A 12,409-nucleotide genomic window follows, 5' to 3' on the forward strand; every position below is an offset into this window, starting at 1 on the left:
GCAAAGAACCCGTGCACCCCAGGATAAAAATAGATTAAACCAAGCTACAGCGCGACTAAAAACTTTGTTAAACAACAATAAAAACAACGACATAAAACGATATCTACAAAATCTATCTGCTACGGAAACCTCCGAATACTCGCTATGGAAGGCAACACGAAAGATTAACAGACCACAACTCTCTAATCCGCCTATCCGGGCCAGTAACGGACGATGAGCTAAAAGTAACAACGAAAAAGCTACAGTCTTTGCCAAATACCTGGAGGAAGTGTTCCAACCACATGCCCAAAACAACAACTCTGATGCGGAAGATAATATTCAATTGTATTTAGAATATCCATACCAACTAGAAGCACCGTTGGAGAAATTCACAGCCAAACAAGTTTTCAACAAAAACCAAACAGATATGAATCCGAAAAAGTCCCCAGGGTTCGACTTAATCACTGCAAGAATTTTAAAAGAACTTCCCAAGAAAGGCGTGCAATATTTGACACAGATTTTTAACGCAATTTTAAGAACTGGTTACTATCCCCTTTTGTGGAAAGTGGCACAAATCATCTTAATACCCAAACCAGGCAAGCCTGTAGAAGAAGTTAAGTCCTATAGACCTATCAGTCTACTTTCAGTGATGTCAAAGGTTTTTGAAAAACTCTTACTAGACAGATTACAGCCAATCCTCGTGGAAAAGCAGCTAATACCCAACCACCAGTTTGGATTTAGACAACAACATGCTACCACCGAGCAAATTCATCGAGTCTGCAATTCCATAAACAAAGCGTTAGAAGAGAAGCAATACTGCTCTGCAGCTTTTTTGGATGTCTCGCAGGCTTTTGATAAAGTCTGGCCACACTGGCTTGCTATACAAAATAAGAAAAGTCCTTCCTCTCAACTACTTTCTAATCCTCAAGTCCTATCTCTCCGACCGCCATTTCCTTGTAAAAGTTAAAGATCAGTGCACTAACTTATATCCAATCAACGCTGGAGTACCTCAGGGTAGTGTCCTTGGACCAGTTCTCTACCTACTCTACACAGCAGATCTTCCTACAAGCCAAAACATCATCACAGCCACATATGCAGATGACACAGCAATCATTGCAGCTCACTCAAACCCGTACATCGCCTCGCAACTGCTCCAGACAAATCTCGACAGTATAAATATCTGGTTACAAACATGGCGAATTAAAGTAAACGAAAGCAAGTCAGTACATATAACGTTCACTAATCGAAAAGATACGTGCCCAACCGTCTCAATAAATAATCAAGTACTACAACAAAAGGATGACGTAAAATACCTAGGTATGCACTTGGACCGCAGATTAACGTGGAAGAAACACATATTCACGAAAAGAAAACAGTTGGGTCTGAAACTCAATAAAATGTACTGGCTGATAGGAAAAAGGTCACAACTGAGTTTGTACAATAAAATTTTAGTATACAAGGCAGTGATTAAGCCAATATGGAGCTATGGTATCCAACTGTGGGGATCTGCGTCGAGATCCAATATCGACATCCTGGAGAGATTCCAATCGAAAACCTTGCGCATTATCACAAATGCACCGTGGTACATGCTCAATGAACACATCAATCGTGATCTCCAAATGAAGACTGTCAAAGAAGAAATTGCCAGTTACGCCCAAAAATACGACATCCGACTACAAAACCACCCCAACAGGCTAGGAAGAACCTAATGAGACCCCAGGCAAACAGAAGGCTAAAGCGCCACACTCCAAGCGATCTACGAACAAGATTTTAAATTTTAAATTTTCAAAAATATTTTATTTATTATAGAGTTTTATTTATAGGGTTTTATTTATTAGTCACAAATAATTTTGTTAAGTACTAAAATTATGATTTTATAGGTTATTGTCACTGGACAGTCTCCTGCAAGTCTCTTTTAATTGTTAAACAATTTACTTATTGTAATCATTATTACAGATTGTAAATAAATGGGATGTTAAAAAAAAAAAAAATTTGAAAAAATGTGAAAACGTTGATTTATTCATGTCTGTCTGTTCAGTCATTTGTCTGTCATTTCAATTTTCATTTCAGTACGGTTTATTTTGCCGCATACTGTATATGGACGTAACAAATAATAATCAAGTAGCAAATACCGAAGATCTAACGGTTGGAACATATTCTTTCGAAGGAGTAAGAGAGTTCATATACCTAGGCTCACAAATCAACCAAAGTAATAAAGTAACTGCAGAAATTAACAGACGTAGGTAGGTATATATCTAGTATCTAGCAAATGGAGCCTACAATGGATTAAAGAAACTGTTAACATCAAACATAGTCACAAAAAGAACAAAAATATTGATAGACCAGGGCATTTAGCACAAAATAAATAATTTTTTAAATACAGCACCTAGAGACTTGCAGTTTTTTGCATTATGTTTAGGATGACGTCAGGAAAAAAGTCTACTATTCAAAAGTGGGTGGAAATGCATAACTGCACTGTAAAGTGCATAAAATGCATCCAAAATTGCATAAATATAAAAATAAAGTCAAAATCAGTATACTAAGGAACAAAATTTATTATCTGGGGGGTTTTTGGGGTCACTGAATACGATTACGCCATCAGAACTGACCTCTGGATCACCTGGTGCTCAAGGTAATGGCAAGAGACGTCATCCTCTGGAGTTTCGATGATTTTCGGCATTAAATCGATGCAAACGGATTACTTACGAGTTTTAGGGGTCGCTAAATACGAATATGCCATCACAATTGACCTCCGGAGTACCTAGTGCCCAGGGTCGCTACTAAGGCACGTCATCTTCTGGAGTTTCGAGGGATTTCGGCACTAAATTGATGCAACTGGACTATTCAGGGGGTTTTTGAGGTGGTTAAACACGAATATGCCATCAGAACAGACCTCTTGATCACCTGGTGCCCAAGGTCACTGCAAAGGACCTCATCTTCTGGAGTTTCGAGTGTTTTCGGTATCAAATTGATGCAAACGGATTACTTACGGGTTTTTGAGGTCGTTAAACACAAATATGCCATCAAAACCGACTCCCTGTGCACCTGGAGCCCAAGTTCACTGCAAGGGGCGTCCTCTTCTAGAGTTTGAGAGATTTCGGCATTAAATTGATAAAAATGGATTACTCGGGGGGTTTTTGAGTCGCTAAACACGAATATGCCATCATTACAGACCACCGGATCACCTGGTGCTCAAGGTCACTGCAATGGACATCATCTTCTGGATTTTCGAGGGTTTTCGGCTTAAAATGGATGCAAATGATTTACTCGGGGCGTTTTTGAGGTCGCCAAACACGAATATGCCATTATAACAGACCCATGGGGCACCTGGTGACCATGGTCACTGCAAGGGACTGACTGTGCTATTCAATTTACTGACTTATGTATATATAAAATTTATATAAACTTTATTTATATCTGACAATATTTTTTCTTTATTTATTTCCAGATCGATTTACTATATTCTATTATGACAATGTTATTATGCGTTGGCGTTATTATTGATCATCATAATCACTAGATATTCCAGAATCCTTCATCTAAGTCAGCGGTTCTCAACCTTTTTGAGTGATGTACCACCTACAGTTATTTTTATTATTTTTGGTACCACCTATATTTTTAAATTGTATTAACAATACTTACTAAGTACTACTATTTTAATTTTTTCTGTGTTTTGTGTACCACCGCCAATAATGATATGTACCACCAGTGGTACATGTACCACAGATTGAGAACCTCTGATCTAAGTCATACTCGTGTTCACGAACCCCAAAAACCCAAAAGTAATTTGTTTGTATGAGTTTGGTACCGAAAACTCACGCAACTTCAGAAGATAACGTGCCTTGTGCACCGGGTGCCGGGTGCTCCAGTGTGTGTTCTAACGGCGTATTCGTATTCAGCAACCCCAAAAAGCCATTAGAAATCCGTTTGAATTCATTTAGTACCGAAAACTTTCGAAACTCAAGAAGATGGTGACCTTGGGCATCAGGTGCACAAGGTGTCGATTTTGATAGCATATTCGTGTTTAGCCACCTCAAAAACCCTCCAGTAATCCATTTGCATCAATTAAATGCCGAAAATCTTCGAAACCCCAGAAGATGACGTTTCCTAGTAGCGATCCTCGGCACCAGGTACTCCGGAGCTCAGTTTTGATGACATATTCGTGTTTACCCACCCCAAAAAAAAAGTGAGTAATCCGTTTACATCAATTTATTACCGCAAACACTCGAAATTCCAAAAGATTACGTGCCTTAGTAGCGATCTTGGGCACCAGGTTCTCCGGAGTTCAATTCTGATCGCATATTCGTGTTTAGCGATCCCAAAAACCCGTAACTAATCCATTTGCATTAATTTAATACCGAAAGCCCTCGAAACTCCAGAAGATGACGTTCCTTGCAGTGACATTGCGCACCAGGTAATCCGGTGGTCTATTCTGATGGTATATTCGTGTTTAGCGACCTCAAAAACACCCCGAGTAATCCGTTTGCATTAATTTGATACCGAAAACCCTCGAAACCCCAGAAGATGACGTCCCTTGCCGTGACCTTGGGCACCAGGTGATCCAGTGGTCTGTTCTGATGGCAGATTCGTGTTTAACCACCTTAAAGACCCCCGAATAGTCCAGTTGCATCAATTTAGTGCCGAAATCCCTTGAAACTCCAGAAGATGACGTGCCTTAGTAGCGACTCTATGCACCAGGTACTCCGGAGGTCAATTCTGATGGCCTATTCGTACTTAGCGACCCCTAAAACCGGCGAGTAACGCGTTTGCATCGATTTAATGCCAAAAACCATCGAAACTTCAGAAGATGACGTTTCTTACAGTGACCTTGGGCACCAGGTTATCCGGAGGTCAGTTCTGATGGCGTAATCGTATTCAGTGACCCCAAAAACCCCCCAAATAATAAATTTTGTTCCTTAGTATACTGATTTTGACTTTATTTTTGTATTTATGCAATTTTGGATGCATTTTATGCACTTTACAGTGCAATTATGCATTTCCACCCATTTTTGAATAGTAGACTTTTTTCCTGGCGTCATCCTGAACGCAATGCAAAAAACTGCAGGTCTCTAGGTGCTATATTTAAAAAAATATTTATTCGGGTGTTTTTAGTGCTAAATGCCCTGGTCTATGATTTACAGAATTCTAACCAAGCCCGTCCTCACTTACGCGTCCGAAACGTGGACGATAACAAAAAGTGATGAAGAACGGTTAATACATTAATATAAGCTGTTTTGAACGTAAAACCCTTAGACATATTTATAAAGGCGTGCAGGAGAACGGATTATGGCGTAGTCTCCATAACTTTGAGCCTTAACGCCTTTATCCATATTGTTATACGGCATGGAGTCATGGACGTTGAAAATATCTTCCATTAATACGGTGGAGGCCTTCGAAATGTGGACCTTGCGAAGGAATGTTCCGCATACCATGGACAGATAGGGTGAGAAACGAGGAAGTCTTAAGAAGAGCAAACGCTGAGAGAATAATCGCTCAACTTAATCGAGGGACAGAAAATTAGATACCTGGGCTTTATCCTGAGAGGAGAAAAATACTCAATCCCTCAATTAATAATCTAAGGAAAGGTTTAAGGCGACTTCTTGATGCTTTATACAAATGTCCCAGGAACGGATGGATGAATACAGAATTTTAATGAGTGTCTGTGCCATTTTACAAGACATGCAAAGCATCTGATCCCATCATTTTAGTGTTGGATAACCACTCCAGCCATATGTCTATTGTTGCATAAAATTTTTGCAAAAAAACATTCATATGGTGTTATTTTCAGCACAAACCTCAGATCATCTTCAGGATCATCGACTTTGGACTTACCTTCTTACTTCTTTAGTCCCTTAAAGAATGCACTTTATAGAGAATAATGATCTTTAGCTGTCTAACCGACCATCAAAAAATAACCGAAAGTGACGTGGCTAAGCTGTTAACTAAAGCATTTATGAAAGTAGCCATTATGGAGAAGGCAGTGTCATGTTTTAGTGCATCTGGAATATGTCCGTTAGATCTCGATAAATTTAATAAGGATGATTTTGCTCCTGCCAATCCAGCAATGGAAATTATAGTAAAAGTCACTTCTCTACCAGGGGATTCTAAAACGTCTAAGCAAAATGCATTTACTGATGAGTCAATGTTAGATATTACAAATATTCAGCCTTCTACATTTAAGGAAAATTCATTTTTCGCTTTTGCTCCAATAACATCGAAAACGGTTAAACCAGAAATAGAGATGCATCAAGTCAACAATATTGAAATAGAAGGGACTCAAAAATGTGAATATGTGAATTATAATAAGTTTTTTTATTTAAAACAATTTGCCCACACATAGCCAAAACACAGGACTTTAAGTGATTCGAAGAATTTATATAGTTTTACAATACAAGAAAAGTTACATGCAATAATATCAGAGTCAAAATTATATATAGTCCAGTCGGGTTAGCATTTGATCTTGCATGCCGAACTACCCAAGCAACATTCGTTGCAACACGTCCTGAACACGCCCTGAACGCAAGCAACATTTTTCTAATCTTTAGGGAGTCGATAGTAGTGTAAATTTAAAATCGCGAATGAATTCCGCCGCTACGTTAGCCGCCATCTGGATTTTAAAGGAGAACCGTTTTTGCTCAATATCTCCGCTATTTCTAACTTTTCGACAAAAAGAGTAAGAACTGAAATTGTTGAAAATATGATTTCCTATAATTTCTTTTATTATAATTTTTTTGTGTCGTCAAAAATGTTATCAAAAACTTGTTTTTAATTAAAATAACTTGTTATAATGCGTTATAATGAATTTTTGAGTCCCTACTATTAAAACATTATTTTTTCTATTGATATTTTACGACAAAAAATGCAAATTTGTTTAAATAAATACCAAATCACTGTAAAATCGCTTAAAATGGTATTTTGAGAGAGAAAAAAAGAAGAATAAAGCAGAAGCTATACACTAAGTTTCAGACAAATCTGAGATCCAAAAGTTTTTGTTTGAGTGATTTGACCTGGAATGTAGCAGGTTTATAATCTAATATATTATATTTAATAAAAATTTTCACTTAAAAAAACTAACCAGTAACCAGATTAGTACATTCAAGATAAAAAGAACTTAGGAATTACTAAACGGGAGTCTTACAACTTGTAATATGAAGAAATGAATCTACATGGATAGTTTGACTTTTGAACAGGAATAAAGCACTTTGTTACTACGAGTTCTCGTTAAGGGGAAAGGTGCAAAAGGTCGCCTGTCAAAATTTTCAATGTGTTTTAAATGTAGATATTCATTTTTTTCGAATCCTGTATTTTTGAAAAATTTAAACGCAGCATGAAAGATTACGTTAATTACCGAGAGCCGAAAGTCCCTTAGAATAAATAATATCTAAGTTTCTTTTGAATGAAATATTTCAATTAAAAATCACACTAAATTTTCCCTTTTATTTTCACTCTGTAACTTATTAAAATAAACATTATAGAAGTTTTCAGGGATTTTCGGCCCTCACAAATAATGTAATCTTTCATACTGCTTTTAAATTTTTCAAAAATATTAACTAGTTTTCTCAGGATTCGAAAAAAATAAATACATTTAAAACACATTGAATATTTTAACAGGGGGCATGTTACGCCTATGCCCTTAATGGTTGCAAAAAAATACTATTTAGTTGATCAATGGACAATTCAAAATAATCATTTGGAGTTTTTATGACTTTCTTTTATTAACAGAGGCATTTATCTCATCGAAAACAACATCTGGTACCAACCTGCAGTTTCCTGGAAAACAGGACAATTATAAAAGTATTTCTAAAATTCAAAACTGACCATAGGGTTATTGGTTTTATATTTTTTTCGGATACAGGCTACAAATAAAATGTTATGTTTGGGTTTTTTTTAAATAAAGTATTTAATGTACATGCGTTAAGTTTTATTAATTATCCTAAATAGCGGGCTTATTGGATTTTATTTGTCTGTCTGTGGTTTAAATATCATATCAGCTAATACACTTTTATGTTTATTGAAATTTGTAAAAAAAAATTCTGCACCTTCTTGGGGGGGAGAAATTTCCCATTCCTCCCTAGATATCCGCCTACTCCGCAAATTAGTTTGTAATTCGTATTTAGACGTCTATGTTTGGCTTTGTGTGTGCTTTGTGAGATAATATCTGTAAACCTGGATATTTTTCGGCTCAGAATAAGTACCAGAACAAATTGAATACCAGAACAAATTTTGAAGGTATTCCCACTGCAAAAATTAAGAGAAACAATCTGTAGTCGAAGCAGTATTAATATTTAAGAAAAATAAATATACTGATTTATTTGATGTTGCGGCAGGTGATTACAAAATAATGAAAATTGCAAAGTGCATAATGTGTAGAACTAAAGAACAGCGCTATAAAATGACAAATAGTGAACTAATTCTTTAAAACGAAATTAAAAAGTCGCAAAAAATGCATTAAACCTATTAAAACTCTAATAAAAATATTATATTTTGTTGTTCCTTCATAAATTTTTGTTAAAGTAGACTAAATTACACTTGTTATGATAAAAATACCATTCAACGAAATCTTTGTTTTAATGTAGTAATTACACAATAAAAATATAAAACAGTGATATCGATAAAACGAAACTTGCAAGCAATTCTAAGCATAGAGCAATCATTTTTAAGAAATTTATTAACCTGCTTTGACTATAATCGCTTCCTATATCAAGTTACTTTTATATGGAACTCATTGTATTATTAAATTTCTTATCTTAATTGGCAATTAACATGTCTATCTCAACAAAAAAGTATATCTAGACGAAATAAATTATTTTTCAAACTTGTTCAAACTAGTTTGACAAACAGTTTGAATTTTCAAACCTGTACGATTGACCAGTTTGAGTTGACTTGAATTATTTGTCGGAAGGATTGACTTGAGTTTGACTTGAAATTAAGTCAAACTCAAGTCAAGTTCAAACATTCAAGTCAAACTTGTGGAACTGTAACCAGAAATTAAAAGAAAATCTCGTAACAAGCAACAATCGGAAATTCTTACAAGCACACCATTGAAGAGAAAATTGGAGGAAGGTCAGGAAAAAAGACGATTAAGGGACGAGAATGTCAAGAGAAAGGTGGAAAAGAAAGCAGCAAGAAGGGTTTTTTTCAATATTAATTTAGTGCGCACCATTTCCTAATCCATGCGCATGGTTACCCTCATAGATGGGGAATCGTGCGCAAAGGCATTTCTTTTGTTTTTTATTAATATTATGCTTTTGCACTTTGTATTTCTCTAAAACTTACTTTAAGTATTCAAAGTAGAATAATTAAAGCTTACTTTAACGTACTGGTCGTTATGATAGATTTAACGAATTTACAGTAGAAGCGATTACTGCTTAAGTGCGCACCATTCCCCCACTTTCCCTTACCTATTAAGAGTACGAAATTGGAAAACCAAGACGAATGATATGAGGAAGGAATGGAAGCTGATTCTGGAACAGATGAAGACGCACCATGGGTTGTCGAGCCAATGATGATGATGATGCTGTATCATTCGACGCTCCTTAACAAGACGAGAACAAATATATACTTCCGGTTTCATGCCTGTCTGTTCGTCCGTCTGTCACAATCATATAATGACAATGAATGCCTTTATTTTGTGCTTGTATTTTGTATTACTTTTATTTTTGAAAATATGTGATAATTCTCTCTCTCTCTCTCTCTCTCTCTCTCTCTCTCTCTCTCTCTCTCTCCGTCTCTCCCTATTTCTTTAAATCTGAATTTTTATTTATTGTTTGACTTTTTAATTAAGTGATAAAATAAAAAACTGAAAATGAACAACTTTCCACTATCTAAAACTAAAGTTCCCAATAATGAGTTTGAGTAATTAAAACGTCAAAAAATTTTAATATGTATGTATTTCTTTTGTTTGAGCCCATTTTATATTTACCAAACCTGTTGCGCGTTCTTTCAAGTGCCTTCAACAAGAATATGACTTATTATCCTTACGATTTTCCTCAAGAAGTCTCACGTAGTCATGTCACATTATTTCACATCCTGCCTGAAGTGGTTCAGGGTACCCTCTTCAAATGCCGAAGAAGAAAAAATAAAGTAAGGCGATCTCCATCTTGGTGTAGTCTTACATCGTCAATTGAGAAAAGACCTTTTGTATTTGCCTTCACAGCGAATCTGATTTTGTACGCTATTGACAAATATTCACAATGGCGTTGGAACTATTAAAAGGCCTTTGGGGCCTTTGTTCATGAATGGGGGTGTATTTTTCTGATGTCGAGATAGATTTTATGATCTTGTAAGGAAGATCAGATCAACTTGACCAGGTTAATGTACTTAACACGCAAACATACTTTTTATAAGGGTTTGGGTAGATACAAGGTAGAGATTCAATAATGAAAAACTTCACTTCACTACAAAACATTTATTATGCTTTGATAACGATTTCGGAAGTGGAAGTCGAAACGTCAAATAAATTTAATTTCAAACTTAAATTATGGCATATTCCCGGTTTAAAATTATTGCATCATTTGTAGCATTTTTTAAATAATATTAACATGCTTCGTCATTGGATTATGACATACGTTGAGGATAATCAGCGTTATCATAAAAAGTGTATTGCGATTTTTAAACGAAATGCAACCTTGGGAGTATAAGTGAAATGCGATTAATCAAAATTTAAAATAATATATAGGGTGTCTCATTAACAAAATGCTGATAAACAATGCTTTGACTTTGAAGCAACGAAAATATCGTTTTTGTTTGAAATTTTTCACGAGCCACAATTAAATACGTACTTATAAACAAATTATGCAAGGAATGTATTACAATTTTTTTTAAAGAAATTAAAATATTAACAGCATATAGATAAATAAAAGTATACCTATATGTAATATGAGTGTTATTTAAATTTTAAAAATTAAACACATTTTTTCATTTCTTTTGATAAATCTTTAAAATTTTGTAAGAAAATTGGTGACAGCACTCCTCAGTAATTCTTTCAGACACTGCTTATTTGACAATGAAGTCGACTTTACTAAGTAGGTACGTACTTAGGCACAATTAAATACGTACTTATAAAAAAATATGCAAGGAATGTATTACAATTTTTTTAAAGAAATTATAATATTAACAACATACAGATAAATAAAAGTATATAATATGAGTGTTATTTAAATTTTAAAAATTAAACACATTTTTTCACTTCTTGTGATAAATCTTTAAAATTTTGTAAGAAAATTGGTGACAGCACTCCTCAGTAATTCTTTCAGACACTGCTTAATTGACAATGAAGTCGACTTTACTAAGTACGTACTTGGGCACAATTAAATACGTACTTATAAAAAAAATATGCAAGGAATATATTACAATTTTTTTAAAGAAATTATAATGTTAACAACATACAGATAAATAAAATTAGGTATATAATATGAGTGTTATTTAAATTTTAAAAATTAAACACATTTTTTCACTTCTTTTGATAAATCTTTAAAATTTTGTAAGAAAATTGGTGACAGCACTCCTCAGTAATTCTTTCAGACACTGCTTAGATGACAATGAAGTCGACTTTACTAAGTAACAAGACATTTACTCAACACATGCACTACAAATTATACTATAAACTAATTGTGATATATCAACTGTACTAGTCTTGTCGCCAGTGGGGGTACAACGGCCTCCTTAATTCAGATGTAATTACCCAAGTTTTTTTATGTATTTTGACCCGTAGAACACAAATTTTTTGGGTAACAGTCGATCCGGGTGTCGATAAGATTGTTATAAACAAAGAACTTGAGGAATCACATAACGGCGATTTTTCACAAAACAAAACATTTCTTTGTATTTTTGGGCCATTCTAAGCAAAAAATGTTTCTACAAGTTTTTTCGTAGGATGCATAGTTTTCGACATAAACGCGGTTGAACTTTCAAAAAATCGAAAAATTGCAATTTTTTAACCCGAATAACTTTTGATTGAAAAATAAAATAGCAATTCTGCTTACCTCATTTGAAAGTTCAAGTCAAATTCTATCGGTTTTGATTACTTTCATTGCTAAAAATTAATCTTTTTATTGTTAAACAAAGCTATAAACACATAGAGATTGAATAATGTTTTCAATGCATTTCTCATTTGAAATCGAACGAGTATGCGCGCATACAGACAATTTCTACGTAGATTACGTACATTAAAACGCATGCATTGTGCACTAAACTATGCACTTTTCGATTCACCTGGTAGATACATGTGCACGGCTGATGCCTGCCAGGTCATGGTTTTTAGCTTTGGTGTGCTCTGAATTATCACTAGAGAAATTTCTAGCCTTACAGGACGACCGTTAATCGGAGGGTTCATTAGCTCTTAGACTATTAACGCCCTATGCTTCGCTTGGAGTGAAGAGGAATAAGTAAGTAAGTAAATAAAATGATTCGCACAAGTACATTGTTCCAA

Source organism: Diabrotica virgifera, chromosome 4 (assembly GCF_917563875.1).
Source record: "Diabrotica virgifera virgifera chromosome 4, PGI_DIABVI_V3a".
NCBI classification, from domain to species: Eukaryota; Metazoa; Arthropoda; class Insecta; order Coleoptera; family Chrysomelidae; genus Diabrotica; species Diabrotica virgifera.